Source organism: Lygodium microphyllum, chromosome 25 (genome assembly GCF_053477565.2).
Source record: "Lygodium microphyllum isolate KBCC chromosome 25, Lygodium_microphyllum_v1.1.10, whole genome shotgun sequence".
Classification (NCBI taxonomy): Eukaryota; Viridiplantae; Streptophyta; class Polypodiopsida; order Schizaeales; family Lygodiaceae; genus Lygodium; species Lygodium microphyllum.
In genome coordinates, this window is record NC_141159.1 from 120,706,127 (window position 1) to 120,727,708 (window position 21,582).

Genomic DNA, 21,582 nt, shown 5'->3' on the forward strand with positions numbered 1-21,582 from the left:
CTTGAGTACACATAGCTTCGTTAATACATGGTCCCTTGATGGGCTGAAGTTGTACACTCAAGAAATGCCTTCAACTCACTAAGAATTCAAGTGAAAAATGGAGCTTATGAGAGCAATAATTAGATTTGTTCTAATGTTCCCATCACTTTATCATCATCTTATACCACTTTGGTGAGTCTTATTGCCTTGGAGATGGGCCCCATTGATATTATACTTGATTGAAATTGGCTCAAAAGTATTGGCAGGTTTACTATGGATTTGAATAGGCTGCAAATGGAATTTCAATGGCATGCACAGCAAGTTACTCTTCAAGGGATTGAGAACAAGAAGCTAGAGGTGATCATCCCCAAGAAGATTAAGAGAGAGATCAATGCAAAGGCATATATTTTTGCCCTTCTCTTGTCAATGATTGATGAGAATCAAACCTCTTCAAATCAGCCCTCTACTCCTTCAAAAGATATGGATCCTTGTCTTTCTAAATTGCTGGAAGAGTATGATTATTTATTTCACCCACCTTCCTCTCTTCCTTCAAAGCATGAAGTGGATCATCCCATCGAATTGCTTTCGAATACCAAGCCTATCAATAAGCCTCCATATCGCCTTTCAAAGGTGGAAAGAGAAGAAGTTGAGCACCAAGTAAAGAAGCTACTTGAAATGGGTCTTATACAACCAAGTCAATCTCCCTTTGCTTAGACTCCCATTCTCTTAGTCAAGAAGAAGGATGGTTCATTTCGCATGTGCATAGATTATCGGGACTTGAACAAGGCCTCTATCAAAAATAGGTATCCAATACCAAGGTTTGATGATCTCTTGGACGGATTGAAGGATGCCAAGGTCTTTTCAAATATCAATTTGCGATTGGGATACCACCAAATATGCATGAAGGAGGGGGATGAATACAAGAGTGCATTTAGAACCGAGAGGGTATTGTATAATTTCATGGTTATGCCTTTTGGTCTTTCAAATGCTCCAGCCACATTCCAAGCTTTAATGAACAAAATACTTCAGCCACTTTTGTTCAAGACAGTTTTGGTGTTCTTTGACGACATATTGATTTATAGTAAAGACAAAGAAAAGCATTTGTAGCATCTTAGAGAAGTCTTTGACATATTGAGGAGTCACAAGTTGTTTACTAAAGCAACCAAATGTACATTCATGGCCAAAGAAGTAGAATACTTGGGACATATTGTTGGAGAAAATGGCATCAAGGTTGACCCGAAAAAGGTTCAATGCGTGAAAAATTGGCGTACTCCAACAAATACTACTTCATTGAAGGGTTTTCTTGGTTTGTCTTCTTTCTACCAAAGATTTATCAAGAATTATGCTCATGAGGCTGCGCCATTGACCGATAGTAGGTTAAATAAAGAAGCTTTCCTTTGGGATGAAATAGCCAACAAAAGCTTCAATTAGCTTAAGCAGCTCCTCATTTCAGCACCTATATTGGTTTGTCCTGACTTTTCTAAGGTCTTTGTGATCTATGTGGATGCTAGTAGGAGAGGATTGGGGGTTGTTTTAGCCCAAGAAAATGGTATCATTGCATGCGAGAGCATAAAATTTGATGAAAAAGAGAGGCAAATGCATGTATATGAGCAAGAGATGCTAGTTATACTACATGCAGTCAAAAAATGTCATCATTACCTCTATGGAAGTCACTTTAAAGTGAAAAGTGACCATAGGGTGTTGAAGTACTGCCTCTCTCAACCTAACTTGTCTCCTAAGCAAATAAGGTGGTTGGCAACTCTTCAATCATATGATTTTGAGAAAGCATACATAGCTAGAAAAGTCAATGTAGTGGTGGACATGCTCTTTAGGATGTGTGCATGTAATGTATCTACCGTATCCACTATATATAAAGATTGGATAAATAACACACAAGAGGAATATATGATGGAGGAGCATGTTGCCACAATAATGCAGAAATTACAGCAAGGGGTAAATGAAGAATATCCAAACTTCAAATAGCATAATGGACTTTTATCGTACAAGGGAAAGGTCTACTTGATCCCTCAAAAGAAATTTTAGGTTGAAAGTCCTTCAAGAAATGCATTCTTTGCCCTCGGCTGGTCATCTTGGTCTCTTTAAGACTTTTGACAAAGTGCATAAGAGTTTTTATTGGAAAGGCCTATGTTGGGATGTGAAGGATTATGTTTCTCATTGCTTGGAATGTCAACAAAATAAAGATTCTTCTTTATTACTAGCTGGTCTCCTTCAGCCCTTGCCTATCCCACAAGGAAAATGGACCGACATTTCAATGGACTTCATTATGGGCCTCCCTACCACAATCCATGATTGGAATAGTATTTTTTTTGTGGTGGATAGACTTACCAAATCAGCCCATTTTATTCCAACCAAGACACAATTTTTAGCAAAGCAAGTAGTTGGCCAATTCATGGAATGAGTGTTCAAGCTAGATGGTATGCCCTTGAGGATAGTGTCGGATAGAGACACTAGGTTCATGGGAAATTTTTGGAAGGGTTTGTTTACTTCCATGGGTACTACTCTTGCCCCAAGTATCGCTTACCACCCTCAAACCGATGGTCAAACTGAAAGGGTTAACAGATGGGTGGAAGTATACTTAAGACATAACACGCAATCATCTTGGGATAATTGGCTGCACCTTGCTGAATTTTGCTACAATAACACATATCATATGAGCATTGGGATGGCTCCTTTTGAAGCACTCTATGGATGCAAGGTTCAAATTCCTTCAGCCATGTTTCATGAAGACATGAATCCACAAGCGAAGGATGAGTTAGAAAGAATGGAGATGCTTATGAAGCAATGTAAAGAAAAAATATGAAAGGCAAAAGATGTCATGAAGTCCTATGCTGATGATAGAAGGAAGCACATGGAGTTTGATACTGGAGCTTGGGTCTTCTTGAAGGTGCCCAAGACTCATTATGCATCCCTTAAGGGTGGAAATAACAAGTTGGCTCACAAACTTTATGAACCATATTTGGTGTTGGAAAAGATTGGAGAGCTTGCATATAAGCTCCAATTGCCTTAAACTACTTGCATACATGATGTTTTTCATGTATCACAATTGAAGAAGTATATTGGGCAGGATGTACAAGTTATTGAAGAGCTTCCAGCACTTGATGAAGATGGACTGATTGTCTGTGAGCTTGAGAAGATTATTGGGAAGCATGAAAAGGTCCATAGGAACCAAACTCTCACTGAATTTTTTATCAAATGGAAGGGGCTACCTATGGAAGAGTCTAGTTGGCAACCCTCTTCTTATTTGGATGCTTTTCCATGGCGATTGCAAGATGAATTATGATAGTCTGTGTAGGGATAGTTTGTTGTTTTAAAATACTGTTATTCATTAAATTTCCTTAATGACATCAAAAAGTGGTCTTGATGGTATGGGATGATGCCTAAGGTTGTGTATTTCATCTCTACACTTCAAACACCAAATTTGGACACTCTAGTCAATAGTTATGGCAATTCTATTGATGCAGCCCTGTTTGGATAGCAAGCAGTCAATTCATTGTTTCAGGTTCATTGTGATGTTTCTTCACACAAAGTGCTTCCACATGCTTATGGATCTTCATCGACATAATTTTCTTCATTAAAAACTTGTCTATTACCTCATTATCTTCAGTTTTGAGGACAAAACATCTCTAGGAGGGGATGATTTGTAATGAAGAAAATTGCCAACATGAGAGTTGAAGCCTATTCCAAGTATAAACTTTGTAAATACTTGAGCCAAGAGAAAATAATACTTTAGGAATTAGTATAAAAAGACAAGAAGTGATAATGTAGTATCATTCTTTGGCACTATCGCAAATTTTCCCTTATTGTCTTTTCAACTTCTTGTACTTGGTTTATAGCTCATGGCTACATTATGCTATGGTAATAGAAGATGTTCCATGGCATGGCCATGCTTGTATCTTAGTTTGGTTCATTTTTTGTTATGTATAGCTTAGAAAATTTTGATTTCCTGCTCATTTCCATTGTTGATTAGTCTTATTTACAACGTAAGTCACATTGTAACGTGCCCGTTGTCCTAACACGTTTTTAGCGGTCCATCAAGAGATGAATCTAAGCGATGCCGCCCGGTACTCCCATGGAATGTTACGGGTTTTTTTCCTAGGGCTTCTCGATGTCCACCTCACCTTTGCGGCCGAACCCACTAGGATCGACCTAAAATATGGGTACCTAATGGACGAGGTCTCCTGACAGCATTCTAGTATCCGATTTTGGATATCCTACTTTACGTAGAGATACCCAAGCCGAAGGAGACCCATGTTGCATTTGGTTCAAAGAGAATGGGAAACGAGAGGGATGCGCCGCTCAACCTCTCTGCCCATAGGGCATAGTCCAATTCTAGTCCCTAAAATGGCATGAATTGGGTTCTAACCTAACAATATCTAAAGGTTGTTCGACTGTAGAGCCTTGTGAGAAGTCTCCCGGTCCTCTGGGACCACCCTTCCGTAGGACGGACCCATCAAGGGTTCCGCCCACCTGTTTCCCTCATTAGGCATTCTTTAGTTATTTAATTAGGTCCTACCACATTTATATGTGACATTTAAAAATCATCTTCTTTAATTAAGTCTTTTAAGGAATAGGGTTTGTTCGCGTAACTTATGGCACTAACACGAAAACAAATCAAGCAAGTTCCTTGGAAGTAAACTTTATATTAGCATTCTAACTGAGATACAAGTCTTGTCCAAAAAGGAAGATTCCCGCAATCCGTGAGGATGCATCTTATTCCCTCCAAGTTTTCGCCTTGCACTAGTAACAAGGCCTCGAGAATCTATCTCAAGTTACACGTAGATCGTTTGAGTAGAACCCGAAGGCAAGGAATTTACAGCCAGAGCCCTCCCTAGCATCCAAGTGTCCTCCTATGTTCAAACTAACCCACGTAGAGACCTCTCGTGGCGGGTTAGGTCCACGTTCCCGTCACGGTTATTTAGAACCCCCTTGGACAGGGTTTGCAACTAGCTGGGGGTGGTTTGGCACGCCTCCATGAATTCAACATGATTCATTATTCAAATTTCTTTTGTGAGCTTAGGGTCATGCAATCCTTTCACAGACGGTGTTCCTAAATTTACAAGCACAAACAATAGTGAAGACGAGTGCTCGGGACATCTGCTAAGGTGGAGTTCCCATCTTTGAGCGCTTAGCGTTTACCCTTCTTGGGTCTTTCTTACCTTGGCGACAGTTGCCATGACCATCTGAGGGATAGAGAATACCCTTTTTCCGACCTCACTTCTATGTGATAGGAGTGAGAAATTACACTATTGGATTTGTATTCGTTAGTCTTCAGGTGGTAGTTGCCCTAATTTGTTGGCCTTTAGTCAGGGGTTCTTATCTTGTGGATACGACACTCGAGTTTTCTTGTATTGACATCAAGTTGTATCATGGTTAAAGATGATATCTCCAAGGGTGTTTTGGATTTATTGCGGCTAGCTATAGGATAGAGACCAATGAGTGGTATACTTGACTCTAGGTCAACCTATGATTGTAACAATAACTTGACTTATTTGCAATTAAACCCCTAAACAAGTCAAAATAAAACCTAGCCTTACGTATCATGTAGGGTTTCATTTATCGAACTGCCTCAAGCAATTAAGTTTAGCAATTCACATGCACATATTAAATCTATCTTTTAAGATGAATCCCTATCAAGTAGTGCAACTAAAACTGTCCATGATACCACACAAATTTGGATGGGAGTCTTTCCTGAGTTGATGATGTAATGCGAAGCTTCTATTCATTTCAATGCACTTACGCAAATCATAAATTGTGACTTGAATTTTTCCCTGTGCGAAGAACAGGAAATCATCGTGCCTAATGCAAATGCAAGCTACTTCTCTTTAAAGGTTTATAGGATGCCATCGTCTTGCAGGGTCTTGCATATTTATATATTAGTAACCTAAGATGCACTTGCAAAAAAAAAATCGAGCCTAATACTCGGCTTAGTGTTGCGACAACCCATAGATACTTAACCGATTCGTGGCAACTCATGATCATCATGGACTTGATTCAAGCCTTTACACCTACCTTTCCAATTATGCAAATTACGTGATGCAAAAGTATAATTTCTTTCTAATGATGACTATCCTTTACCGTCCCATCCATAGGGCTTGACATCGTAATGGTACCTGGTTCTAGAGTGTTGAATTAGCATTTATACCCGATAACCCATTTTTCAGTTTCTTATACCTCTCAAGCATGCCAATGCTAGTGCATAAATCTAATGCTCTATGGAAAAAATCAATAAATTCGTTGATTTCAGTGTGCACCAATGCATAACCTCTGTGCAAATTGTTCATTCTATAACATGCCATAGTGCAATAAAACACAATTCCCAACATGATTTTATAATACAACCTAGTTGGTGGTTGGCTATCGTAGAGTTTTGCATGAATACTTCTCCCTACCTAATGTAGTCGATTTATGTTTTTAAAAGTTTCCTACTAGAGTAAGATTTATGGAATGGACCTAGTTACCAAGCATCGTGGTTCCTTGACCTGTAGCTCCATCAGTTGAAGTGGGATTCATGCTCGATTGGACCTCACTTTTCTTGGGAGGCATTGTATAGTTCGGTATTTCCTTCACAGATACGCACACGGGCTACTAAGGAGTTGACTCCTCTCGGGGGGGAAAATGGATGTGGGAACCTTCTCAAAGAGGGGGAAGGAAGCTTGGAGGCTTCTAATAAGATTCCCCCCTTCTCTCTCTCCCTCTCTCTCTTTCCCTATCCCTTTGTGCCTTCTCTCTCTCCCCCTTCCTCTCTCTCTCCCTCTCTCTCTAAGAAGATTCCCCCCTTCTCTCTCTCCCTCTCTCTCTTTCCCTATCCCTTTGTGCCTTCTCTCTCTCTCCCTCTTCCTCTCTCTCTCCCTCTCTCTCTCCCTCTCCCTCTCCCTGTCCCTGTCCCTGTCCCTGTCCCTCTCCCTCTCCCTCTCTCCCTCTCTCCCTCTCTCTTTCAGTCTGACATCAGGGGATAATAATAACGTCCTTCTTCTCTCGCCTAAGGGGTGTTGACATATCGAGCTCCACTCGTGATACGCCAGGGTGACCGTTGTGTATTTATGTCACCGACTTGTCAGTTGCAGATGCGGTTGGTACACCGCCCCTGAATAATAGCTACATGATAGCTATCCTTATCTACTCTAGTTCGTGGCTCAGTTAGTATGCCACCTTAGTTAGTTGAGTTTGGTTTTGAGACCCATATCTAGGGTTCTTCTATTTCTTTGTACTTGAGTTCTTTTGGCTTCCACAACTAAGAAGAGGAAAACTGTTTTCAGCCTCCACCCTTGTGTGTATTCCTCCATTGTGCAAGCAAGAAAGCTACAAGTGAGACTCCTTCCTTCTCTCCCACAATCTTGACATGGTATCAGAGCCTTGTTCGTGGTAAGGAGCTCAAGAAAGCAAGCCAAGCTCGCGGTGTTCTGGTAAGAGGAGTAGTGTTGCTTTCATTTTCTGTTTTGGGAGCAGATCTCTGCAGGTAGCACAGCCGGAAAGTGCAGGAGTGCATTGTCTCAGGTTGAGACGCCCTTCGCGGTGAAGCAAGAAAAGGCCATTTCGGGGCCTGTTTTTTTGATTTGAGGCCATTTCGGGGCCTGTTTTGGAGGCGGAAGTTTTCTGCACGCACTCAGGAAAAGGCCCAGTTTTATGCTGTGCAGCCACTATTCTATAGGTCGGTGAATAGTTACTGTAAAAATTGCATTGTATGCTTGTGCGCAGAGACATTGGGAGTTACAGAATCATCCCTGTTGCCTGTTGATGCAAAATCGTCACTAGGAAGTGACTGTGTGGTCAAATACCACTTTCGCCAGTTTTGCAGATTTTCCCTTGTGAGGGTGAAGCTGTGGTTTTTGCAGTGACAGAATTTTTTGCAGTCTTCTGTAATGGCATCTGATTCTCTTTCACAGATTGTCACTGAAAAGCTTGACAAGAACAACTTCCAAGCATGGAAGTTTAGAATGACGAATTTCCTTATGGGAAAAGGATATTGGGAATTTGTTGCAGGAAATGAAGAAGAACCAGTTTTTCCTGATGTTCCCAATCAACAGCAAATGCAGGCATTTAAAGCATGGCATGAGAGAGCCAGGAAAGTTATGTATTGGCTGTCTATCAGCATTTCAGACTCTATGATTGTGCATATTCAGGATGCAAGTACACCAAAGGAGGCATGGGATACTTTGTCAAAAATGTATAGCACAAATACGCAAGCCAGGAAAATGCAGCTCAAGCAAGAGTTGCACAATGTGCAAAGAGAAAATATGAGCATCAACGACTACCATATGAAGGTGAAGAAGATTGCAGATGCACTTGCTTCCATTGGGTCACCAGTGGAAGATGATGATTTAGTTTCTGTGACCTTGAATGGTCTAGGAAAGGATTATGCACAGTTTCGGACATCCATTTCAGTTCGTGAAACATTTCCTGATTTTGAGGAGTTGATTGCTCTTCTAATTTCTGAGGAGCAGAGAAATGGTGGTGCATCTTCTTCAGGAGGAACTTCAAAAGAAGCTGTCTTCTACTCAAATGCTGGAAGAGGTAGAGGCAGAGGTAGAGGAGGCCGATTTGGAGGCCGTGGTAGAAATCAGAATATGCAGCAAACTCAAGAAAACTAGTCCTATGGAGGAGGACGTGGTAACTCTAGAGGCAGGGGGAGCCAAAGAGGTCGTGGTGGATGGCAAAGAGGTCAAAATGCCAACAGTAATGTTGAATGCTACTACTGTGGTAAAATGGGTCATATGGCTAAAGACTGCTATAAAAAGCAGAATGACATCATGAATGGAAAACTGCAACAAGGGAATTATGCATCTTCTAGCAGACAAGGTGATGACAGAAATGAGCATTTGTTCATGGTGCAGCACATGAACAATTCTGTGACAAGTGCAGAAGAAAGCAATGATGTATGGTATGTTGACTCAGGTGCATCAAACCACATGACAGGTCATGCAGAATGGATGGAGGATGCAAGGAAAATGGAAAAACCAGGATTTGTGGAGACTGGTGATGATACTGCATATCCTATTGTGCAGATTGGAAAAATTCCCTTGTCTATGCAGGATGGGAAAAAGAAATACCTGTCCGATGTATTTCATGTCCCGAATATCACCAAGAATCTGGTTTCTGTCGGTCAAATGGTTGAGCAAGGCTTGCAGGTCAGATTTAATCCTCATGGATGCTTTGTTGAGGATATGAAAAATAAAGGTTGCTTGATAGCAAAAGGAAAGAAGAAGGGCAGAATGTTTACGTTGGATGCAGACATGCCTGAATTGAGTGCAGCAATGTTTGCACATGGGACCGGTGTAGTTGCAGATATTGATATCTGGCATAAACGCATTGGTCATGTTAATGTACAACGACTTAAATCAATGCAGGCCCAAAATATTGTTGCAGGATTGCCAAAATTCAAGGTTGCAGAAATGCATAAGGTATGTGAAGCCTATCAGTTTGGAAAACAGGCAAGGAAACCATTTCCTAGACATGGTCAAGAGAGTGAGAAGCCATTGGAATTAATCCACTCTGATGTGTGGACTACTAAAGCTGCATCTCTTGGAGGCTGTCATTATTTTGTCACTTTTATTGATGACTATAGCAGAAAAGTTTGGGTGTATTTTATGAAAAAGAAAAGTGAAGTTTTTGGGCATTTCAAAACCCTTAAAGCTATGGCTGAAAAAGAAACAGGTCTGCAAATAAAATGCCTGAGGTCAGATGGAGGGGGAGAGTACCTCTCAAATGAGTTTGCAAAGTTCTTGCAAGAGCATGGCATAAAGCAGCAATATTCATGCAGTTATACCCCACAACAAAATGGAATTGCAGAAAGGAAAAACAGGCATATTGGAGAGGTATCTCGTGCCATGCTCAATGAAAAAGACTTGCCAGATTTTTATTGGGTTGAAGCAGTTGCTACAACAGTCTACATAATGAACAGGACTCCCACTGCAGCAATACATGGAATGACTCCAGAGGAGAGGTATACTGGTAGGAAACCAGATATTTCTCATTTTAAAATTTTTGGTTGCATTGCCTATGTACATGTGCCAGATGAGCTGAGATCCAAGTTGGATCCAAAAGCTGAGAAGTGCATCTTTATTGGTTACTCTCTGCAGCAAAAAGGGTATAGATGCTATAACCCTTCTACTCGTAAGTTTACAGTGAGCAGAGATGTTGTTTTTGATGAGATGAGTAGCTGGTATAAACCAGTAAATGTGATTGATGATGTAGATGCACAAAATGGTAATGCTGCACAGAATTCACAGCAGCAGTCACAAAATATTAGTGGACCTGGAGCGTCCTCTAGCAGTGGTTCACATTCTTCGCCATGGACAGGCAGATTGAGATCAGGAGAATCTTCTCAAAGTAATGCAGATATTGGTATGCAGGTATCACGAAAAGGAAAAGAGAAGGTTGATCAACCCATGTTTGATGTGAATGCAGGTCACTCTTATGTGGATGGTGAATCCAGTGGCTCAGAACAGAGCATTGATGATGAGTTGGGTATTCCTTCTATTGTTACACCTGGAGTAAGGAAGACCAGGGATGTTTTGAGAGCACCTGGGAGTGAACCCACTTTGCGCAGGTCTACCAGAGTTAGGTATCCTGTGGATAGGCTGAAATATGATGGATTTACAGCCATTCACTATGCATATATGGTCAAGGTGATACAGGAACCAGAACCCACTTCTTTTGAGCAAGCCATGGGAAAAGAAAAATGGGAGAAAGCCATGGATGAAGAAATGGATGCCTTGGAAGCAAACGCTACATGGGAATTGGTACCTTTGCCTAAAGGTAAGAATGCAATTGGCTGTAAGTGGGTTTATAAGGTGAAGCACAATGCTGATGGTTCTGTGAACAGATACAAGGCAAGATTAGTAGTCAAGGGGTATACACAAACATATGGCATTGACTATGAAGAAACATTCAGTCCGGTTGCAAGGATGGCAACCGTAAGAGCAGTCATTGCTATGGCTACATCAAAGGGATGGTCTTTACATCAGATGGATGTAAAGAATGCCTTCTTGCATGGTGATTTGCAAGAAGAGGTCTATATGGAGCAGCCACCAGGTTATGTGCATGCTGTTCATCCTGAGTTTGTTTGCAGGTTGAAGAAAGCTTTGTATGGCTTGAAGCAAGCACCTAGAGCATGGTCTGACAAGATAGGACAGTATCTTGTCACTATTGGCTTTCAGATTTCCAAGGCAGATTTCTCACTTTATATGAGAAAAACAAAGAAAGGTATTATGCTACTTGTCATTTATGTTGATGATTTGATTATGACAGGTGACAGTGATGAAGATATCCTTCATGTGAAAATGCTGTTGAAGCAGAAGTTTGAGATGAAGGATTTGGGAGAGCTGCGTTATTTCTTGGGCATTGAGGTGATTAGATCACCAAGTGGGATACAGCTCTTGCAGAGGCAGTATGGATTGGACATGCTGTCCAAATATGGGATAACAGGCTGTAAGCCTATTTCAGTTCCTTTGGAGCAGAATGTGAAGCTGAGCACAGATGCAGGTGAGCTTCTGGAAGACCCTACTATGTACAGACGCATAGTAGGAAGCTTGATTTATATGACTATTACCAGGCCAGATTTGAGCTATGCTGTTGGATTGGTAAGTCAGTTTATGCAGGCTACAAGGAAACCACATTTGGATGCGGCTAGACGCATACTCAGGTATGTGAAGTCCACATTGCAGTATGGACTATTTTATGAGACTGGGGTTCAGATACAGTTGCATGGATACACTGATGCTGATTGGGCTGGTAGTATTTCTGATAGACGATCTACCAGTGGATATGTGTTTTCTTTTGGGAGTGCTGCAGTCACTTGGAGCAGCAAGAAACAGCCTACAGTTGCCTTGTCGAGCACAGAGGCTGAGTACAGGGGTGCAGCAATGGCTGCATGTGAGGTAGCTTGGTTGCATAAGCTACTTTATGATATGCATCAGTCTACAGATGGGCCAGTTGTCATTCATTGTGACAACATGAGTAGTATACACTTGGCAAATAACCCAGTCTATCATGCTAGAACAAAGCACATTGAGGTGCATTATCACTATGTGCGAGAGAGGGTTTTACTAGGTCTTATTGATCTAGTTTATGTCAGCACAGAGGATCAGGTAGCTGACATATTCACGAAGGCATTGGGCGCAGAGAAGCTGCGCAAGTTCAGAGACCTGCTTGGTGTGCAGGAATTGGGATTGAGCTCGAGGGGGAGTGTTGACATATCGAGCTCCACTCGTGATACGCCAGGGTGACCGTTGTGTATTTATGTCACCGACTTGTCAGTTGCAGATGCGGTTGGTACACCGCCCCTGAATAATAGCTACATGATAGCTATCCTTATCTACTCTAGTTCGTGGCTCAGTTAGTATACCACCTTAGTTAGTTGAGTTTGGTTTTGAGACCCATATCTAGGGTTCTTCTATTTCTTTGTACTTGAGTTCTTTTGGCTTCCACAACTAAGAAGAGGAAAACTGTTTTCAGCCTCCACCCTTGTGTGTATTCCTCCATTGTGCAAGCAAGAAAGCTACAAGTGAGACTCCTTCCTTCTCTCCCACAATCTTGACAAGGGGGGGATTTTATAGTAGTATTGGAGGGGGGGAATGGCATGGCATGGAGCCCCCCCCCCCCCCCCCCCCCCCCCCCCCTATCTCCATCAAGGTGACAAGGTGGACCGCCACCATATGTAGGATATGGTGGAGGGGGAGAGAAGGGATAGTCGTTGCCTTCCTCCACAGCTTTGCTGCCACCATGTCGACTCATCCTCTCCTGGTGTCGATGGCTACTGCAACTCCCCCTCCCTCTGCTAGCTAGCGGCACCCAACAGGGGGCATTAAAATTTTTTCATTTAATTATAAAAAGGGGGTCTTTGCGGAACACGGTCGAGGATATTACACACATGAATTTTTTTAAATTGTATTGCCTATGTTCATATCCCTCATGAGAAACGTAAGAATTTGGATCCTAAAGCACACAACTGTGTGTTCATTGGTTATGCACAAGAGAGGAAAGCATATAATCCATCTACTAGAAATATATTTTTCAGTAGAGATGTCATATTTGATGAAATGGCTTCATAGTACGCATCATCTACTACCGTGCCTGCTGCTGATATGCCTTGGTTCTCCTATTATTTTGCAACAAAGTGCTGCTATGTCTAGGCCTACAGGTGGTGTGTCTTCTAGTAGTGTATCTCCGTGGATGGGCTGAGAAGTTCTGCATCACCATCCACTGACACCATTAAGTTAGTGAGGGGGAGAAATGAGGTAGAAACAGAGGAAAAGAAAAAGTTATTGATGATATTTTTGGCATGATGACTCTTGGTATGATGACTTCTGGTTATGACTCGATTGACAGTCTTGATAGTGAAATTGGTATTCCATCTATTTTTATACCTGGTGCTTGGTAGTGGAGAAGGTATGTATTGCCTCATGAAAGGGGGGAATCAAGCAGTGCACCGCAGTTGAGACGCTTGCAAAGGATCAGATGCCCAGTGGATAGACTCACATATAGTGGATATTTTGCAAAGCACTATATGCATACATGATGAAGGTCATGGAGTACAAAGAGCTTGCTACATTTGTTGAGGCAGTAGTGGATAAGAATTGGGGCAAAGCCATGGATGAAGAAATGGCTACATTAACTAAAAATCGCGAACTGGGGATCTTGTTTTATTACCTGATGGTAAGAAGACCATAGGCTACAAATGGGTATATAAAATCAAATGCAAATCTAATAGTAGCATAAAGAGATATAAATCCAAGTTGGTTGCAAAAGGGTATGCTTAGCAATATGGCTTAGATTACAAAGAAACTTTCAGCCATGTGGCCAAGATGGCAACCATTAGAACCGTATTTGATTTGGCTGTAACAAAGGGTTGGAAATTGTAGGAAATGGATGTAAAGAATGCATTCTTGAATGGTGACCTAGAAGAGGATGTATTCATGGATCAACCTGTAGGGTATGTACACCCACAGTTTCCTCATTATGTTTGCAAGCTAAAGAAAGCCTTGTATGGGATGAAACAAGCACCAAGAGCCCGGCATGCACGAACTAGCAGTTACTTGCAGAGTCTTGGTTTTATGGTTGGAAGGGTTGATCATAGTTTGTTTACTAAAAAGATAGATAGAGGATTGGTTGTTGTAGTCATCTACATGGATGATCTAAAATTATAGGTGATGATGACATTGGAATACAGAATGTGATGAGTATGCTAAAATTTGAATTTGACATGAAAGATCTAGGTGTGTTGAAATTTTTCTTGGGCATTGAAGTGATAAATTCAGTTAATGGAGTGCGGCTCATTCTAAAACATTATGCTTTGGAAATGTTGAAAAAATATGGGATGATAGAGTGTAAACCACTTAATACACCATTGGACCAAATATCAAACTAGACATATGTTAGAAATGCGGGATCTAGAGCATGGTAGAAGCTATGGAGGTTGGAAGGTAGAGATAAACCTCATGATGACATAGACAAAGAAGACAACTGTTACACAAGTGAATTAGGTTTCAAGATTGAGACTTGAACTCATAAACACAATCTTGTGTAGGACTGACAATGACACAGAGACTTGACACAAAGAGACAAGTACTATTGCATTATCATCATATGAAAGTGATAGTCAAGTACATCATTATATAGGATTGATTGGTAGCACATTTCATCCACTGTGCATATGGGATTCTGTCTCTCTTCCTAGAATAAACTGCATCTTCCTAACCTAGCTGTTCCATACAAAGGGGCATACACAAGGTGTGATTGATAGATTCTCAACACCCCTCCTCAATCACAACCTGAAAGTACAAAGTGTGTAGAGGCTTTAGTGAGAGCAGTACCTGCAAAGTGTGGGCATACCACAAACATGGCAAAACACCAGAGGCTGTCGCAGAAAAGGCTAAGTGTGGGTACCATAAACATGGTGGACATCCAGAGGCTGTAACAGGGGCCTCACAAAGTGTACAGAGGCTGTAGTACAAGGCTACATGAGGAGTTTACAAAGCTTATGAAAGGAACATTAAGGCAGGTACAATGCTTTTAAAACAAAAAATGAGAGACAAGGACCGATAAGCCCTTGTGGTCTTTTTCACCATATGCTATTTCTTTGTCAGCATCATGGAAAATCTTCTTATCTTTCTTCTCTTCTTCATGATCTTCTTGGTCTGCTTCTTTATGGACTTTGCTTGCATTGGTTGCGGTTGCGGTCTTCATGTCCATGTCTATGTCTATGTTCCCCTCAAGCAAATAATTTCTTATTTTCCCCAAAGCAATAGGCATGTCTTCTAGTTCTTCAAATAAACACAAGGATGAAACTTGAATCAAGGCTTGAATCTTCCCTGCAAGTAGAATAGGCACATCTTCTATGTAGTGTAGATAAACAACACAAGTCATGTTGCTCTTCATGGAGTGTATCCACATAGCGATCTTTTTGTTCGTCATTTCCATGACCAAGGATGAGCAGCAAATCAACTCCAGATTCTCAGATTTATCAGTGGAAGGGCAGATTGCAGTGTGTCAAGAGACACAAGTAATATTAGTGTGAAAACACACTATGTAGTTTGATTCTTGATGCTTGTTGATGTCGTCTCGTTGAACTTGACCTTCACTTTGAATCTTCTACTTGCTAGCTTGGAAGGCAAATCTTGCTGGGAACTTCAGTGACACAGTGGATCAGAGTGGCAGGGCCTTCAGTGAGCTTGGAGGAGTGAGAAATTGAAAAAAAATGAAGCTTTCAAGGTTTTGGCTATGGCTGACTTTTAGGGTTTCTGAGGCAGCCCTGGTTTTTTACAGATTGTGGGAGCTGTGGTTGACCATTTTCAAAACTTTTTTTATGAAAATGTAGCTCTCATGATGCTCTACCAAAGCCCCATAGCAATCGACCAGATCACGTCGCGTGCAGGCGGGCAGAATCGAAAATCAGAGACGGGCGCAGATTTCGGCCAGATCTGTCGATTTCTTCAATGCCGTCGTGTATGGACTCCAATGTCGTCGTGTATGGTGCCACGCTGCAGCGCCTTGAGGTGTAGAGCAATCCCCCAGAAGGAATCGAAAGCTGATTCAGCTTCTATGATGAGATTAGAGTGCTCAAAGGTGGGCAGGTCAAATCTGGCTATGGTGGACCAAAAAACAGAGATTAAGAATTTGAGCAATGCTGAGCTGTGGTTAGGGCAATGTTGAGTTCTGAGTTGACACAGAGGAGCTATGGAAGCATAGGAATACTTTCCCAGAAGGAGTCACAGCAAGATATGACCTGTGGACAGAGATCCAGGAGCTTGAAGCAGGCAGGGTGCAGGGTGGCTATGGCTGCCAAGCAGTCCAAGATGAGAATGAAGTTGAAGATGAAGTCATGTACTTGAGCTGAGCTGGATAGAGATTATGAGAGACTGAGGGAGCAGAAAGAAGACCTGAAACATGCTAAGCCATGCTCAGCTGCGCTCTGATACCATGTTAGAAATGCGGGATCTAGAGCATGGCAGAAGCTATGGAGGTTGGAAGGTAGAGATAAACCTCATGATGACATAGACAAAGAAGACAATTGTTACACAAGTGAATTAGGTTTCAAGATTGAGACTTGAACTCATAAACACAATCTTGTGTAGGACTGACAATGACACAGAGACTTGACACAAAGAGACAAGTACTATTGCATTATCATCATATGAAAGTGATAGTCAAGTACATCATTATATAGGATTGATTGGTAGCACATTTCATCCACTGTGCATATGGGATTCTGTCTCTCTTCCTAGAATAAACTGCATCTTCCTAACCTAGCTGTTCCATACAAAGGGGCATACACAAGGTGTGATTGATAGATTCTCAACAACATAGATACTGGAGTCGAGACTGTAGATGTCACTATGTACAGGTAAATGGTCAGAAGTTTGATTTACTTAACTATTGCTAGGCATGATCTAAGTTATGCAGTTGGGCTTATAAGTCAGTTTATGCAAAATCCCAGGAACCCACATCTTGATGCTGTAAGAAGGATTAGCCATATGTTAAGGCAATTGTAGGCCATGGGTTGTTTTATGAGAAAGATAGGGTCCTGAAGCTCATTGGCTACACTCATGCAGACTAGGCAAGATGTCCTTATGATTGCAAGTCTACTAGTGGCTATGCATCCAATCTTGGCAATGGGATGACCAGCTAGAGTAGTAAGAAGCAACCGAATACTACACTATCGAGTACTAAAGCGGAATAAAGAGGTACATCTTTGGTTGCTGAAATTGATGGGGGTAGATTTAGATATGCAGGTAGAGGCTCCAGTGACACTATATTGTGATAACCCCAGTAGTATACTTCTAGCAATAAATCTTGTTTATCATGCTAGAACAAAACATATAGAGATACACTATCATTTCATTCGTGAGATGGTAGTTGCAGGAAAGGTGGTGTCAAGAATCGCGTGGTGGAGGGGATTGCTCAAGATGCTGCGCCGAACACACACAGAATGCACAAGGAGAAGCTCACTCAAGAGACAAGAAGAGAGATGGAGGCCAAAACGTTTTCTTGCTGATTTTTTCTTCTTCTTCCACACACTTTACAATGTACACAAAGTATAGATAAGATACGACATAAAAGGAAAGTGGCCTACTAAGTCAAACAATGCATAACCGACTACACTAGTCGACTGGCGCTATAACTATGCCAGCTGTAAATAGGTGTAACAACCTGAATATAATAAGTAATGAGTCAGTGGCCATGTGAGAGTCATAATGACCATCGACGTGCTAAGTGTAGACGTGTGGACCCATCTAACCAGGCGGTCCATCATCCATGTCCACATGTGTTGAGCTTGCCATCTCAACACTCCCCCTCAAGCTCAACTGTATCTCTGCAACTCCAAGTAAGCTTCGAAACTTTTGAAGCTTCTCTGTACCCAATGCCTTCGTGAAGATATCAGCTATCTGATCCTGTGTGCTGACATACACCAAGTCAATCTCACCTGCTAGTACCTTCTCTCTCACAAAGTGGTAGTGTACCTCAATATGTTTTGTCCTGGCATGGAACACAGGGTTCCTAGCCAACTGTATACTGCTCATGTTATCACAATAAATGACAACTGGACCTTCCACCTGCACATCCAAATCAGCCAGTAACTTTTGCAGCCATACTACCTCACATGCTGCAACAGCAGCACCTCTATACTCAGCCTCTGTACTCGACAAAGCAACTGTAGATTGCTTTTTGCTGCTCCAAGCAACTGCTGCACTACCAAGAGAGAACATGTATCCGCTGGTAGATCGTCTATCAGACATACTACCAGCCCAATCTGCATCTGTGTATCCAAACACCTGTACGTCTGTACCTGCCTCATAGAAAAGCCCATAATGTAATGTGGACTTCACATATCTCAATATGCGTCTCACTGCATCCAAATGTGGCTTTCTAGGTACTTGCATAAACTGACTCACAAGACCAACAGCATAGCTCAAGTCTGGCCTTGTAATGGTCATGTAGATCAAACTCCCCACTATCCTCCTGAACATAGTAGGGTCTTCTATCTCATCCCCAACATCAGCACTCAGCTTTACATTCTGCTCCAACGGGACTGAAAGTGGTTTGCATGCAGTCATACCATACTTGGACAACATATCCAAGCCATACTGTCTTTGGAACAGCCATATACCATCATCACATCTGATCACCTCAATGCCAAGGAAGTACCTTAGCTCACCTAAATCCTTCATCTCAAACTTCATCTTCAAATAGCCCTTGACTTCAGCAATCCCACTATCACTATCACCTGTAATAATCAAGTCATCCACATAGATGACTATGATGACCAAACCTGCATCTCCCTTTCTCACATAAAGTGAGTGATCAGCATCAGAAACATAAAAGCCAATATTGATAAGATACTCTCTGATCTTGTCAGACCATGCTCTTGGTGCTTGCTTGAGCCCATAGAGTGCCTTCTTCAACCTGCACACATACGTGGGATGCTCTAAATCTTCATAACCTGCTGGCTGATCCATATACACTTCTTCCTGCAAATCACCATGCAAGAAGGCATTCTTTACATCCATTTGCTGCAACCTCCAACCTTTGGCTGCTGCCAAAGCAATCACACATCTGACAGTTGCCATCCTAGCAACTGGACTGAAGGTTTCATCATAATCTATGCCATATGTTTGGGCATAGCCTTTTGCAACCAGCCTAGCTTTGTACCTGCTAATAGAACCATCTGCATTGTGCTTAATCTTATAAACCCACTTACATCCAATAGCTTTCTTTCCCTTTGGCAATGATACTAGATCCCAAGTCTTATTGGCCTCTAATGCAGCCATCTCCTCATCCATTGCTGCATCCCACTGAGCATGACCAACAGCCTCCTCAAAACATGTGGGCTCAACATCCTCAACTAGTTTCACCATATAAGCATAATGGTGAGCTGCATAACCCTCAAAACCAAATCTTTTAACAGGGTATCTCACCCTGCTAGACCTGCGTACCACTGGATCACTCAATGGAGTCTTTGCATTAAAACGTGCTCTCTGCACACCTGGAGTCCTCACTGAAGGAATGCCAAGCTCATCATCCAAGCTCTCTGAGCCACTGGAGTCTCCATCAAGAACTGCATCAATGCCTTCTGACACTTTATTCTTTCCTTTGTCTTTACCTGTAGTGCTACTAGATGCACTCGAAGATGTAGAGGTACTCCTTAGTCTCCCAGACCAAGGACTACCAGATGATGTCTCTGGTCCACTAAGAGTCCGTGATTCTTGCCTTTCAGCCTGCACATGAGTGTCATGATCATCATCAACATCCAATGCATCACCACTAGATGCATACCAACTGCTCATTTCATCAAAGATGACATCCCTGCTCACTCTGAACTTACATGTGACAGGGTTGTAACAACGATACCCTTTTTGCTCTAAAGAGTATCCAATAAAGATACACTTTTCAGCCTTTGGATCCAGTTTCTTCCGCAACTCATCTGGCACATGAACATACGCAATGCAGCCAAATACTTTCAAGTGTGAAACATCAGGCTTCTTACCTGTAAAACATTCTTCGGGGGTCATACCATGAACTGCAGCTGTGGGAGTTCTGTTCATAATATAAACAGCAGTATGAACAGCCTCAGACCAAAAATGCTTAGGCATATTCTTTTCAGCCATCAAGGCACGTGCAACTTCTGCAATATGCCTGTTTTTCCTTTCTGCAACCCCATTTTGCTGTGGGGTATACCTGCATGTGAACTGTCTCTTTATCCCATGAGACCTCAGAAAATCACTGAACTCATTTGAGAGGTACTCTCCCCCTCCATCTGACCTCAGGCACTTTACTTTCAAGCCTGTTTCTCTTTCAACTGCAGCCTTGAAAGTTCTAAAGTGCTCAAAAGCTTCACTCTTTTCCTTCATAAAATATACCCACAGCTTTCTAGAACAATCATCAATGAATGTGACAAAGTATGAACTGCCTCCAAGAGATACATTTTGTGTAGGCCCCCAAATGTCTGTATGCACAACATCAAGGATATTTCTGCTTACATCTCTGTCATGTGAAAAGGGTTGTCTTGCCTGCTTACCAAACTGACATGCTTCACATACCTTCTGAAATTCTGCAACTTTAAATGTAGGCAAACCTGTAACCAACCCTTTGGACTGCATTAATTTCAGCCTTTGTACATTTGCATGTCCAATGCATTTGTGCCAAATTTCAATGTCTGCAACAACACCTTTTCCTTTGGCATACATAGCTGTATTCATAGTAGGAATTCCAGCATCTAGAGTGAACATACGTCCAACTCTACTTCCCTTTGCTACCAACCTGCACTTGTCATTGAAGTCTTCTACAAAGCAGCCCTTTGCATTAAATCTGACTTGCAGCCCTTGCTCTACCATTTGACCGACTGACACCAAGTTCTTTGTAATAGATGGTACATGTAATACATCTGAAAGACTCTTTGTCTTACCATCATGCAAGGACAAGGGAACTTTTCCAATGTGTGAAATTGGGTGGCATGAGTCATCACCCGTCTGCACATAACCTGCATTCTGCAAATCCTGCATCTCTCCAAACCATTCTGCATGGCTGGTCATATGATTGGATGCACCTGAATCAACATACCAAACATCTTCATGTGTTCCCTTTCCTGTAACAGCATTCAGCATATGCTGCATAACGAACAAACGTTCATTTTTGTCTTCATTCTGTCGTGAAGACGATGCATAGTTTCCTTGCTGCAACTTACCACTACGGATATCATCTCTCTTAGCATAACATTGGGCTGCAATATGACCTGTTTTGCCACAGTAGTGGCACACAATACCAGAGTTGTTAGAACCTCTGTTCTGCCATCCACCTCTTCCTCTAAAGCTCCCCCTGCCTCTAAAGTTACCACGACCTCCTGAAACCTGCATATCGCCAAAATGCTGATTCAATCTGTTTTGCTGGTTGTCACTACCACGTCCTGTACCACGGCCTCTTAAAGAGAACCTGCCACGTCCCCTTCCAGAACTGGAGTAGAAAGCTTGGACCTGTTCACCACTTCTTTCAGATGTCTCACTCTGCATGTTGATCTCTTCAGTGATCATAAGGGAGACCAACTCATCGAAATCTGGAAATGGCTTTCTGACATATACAGAAGTTACAAAA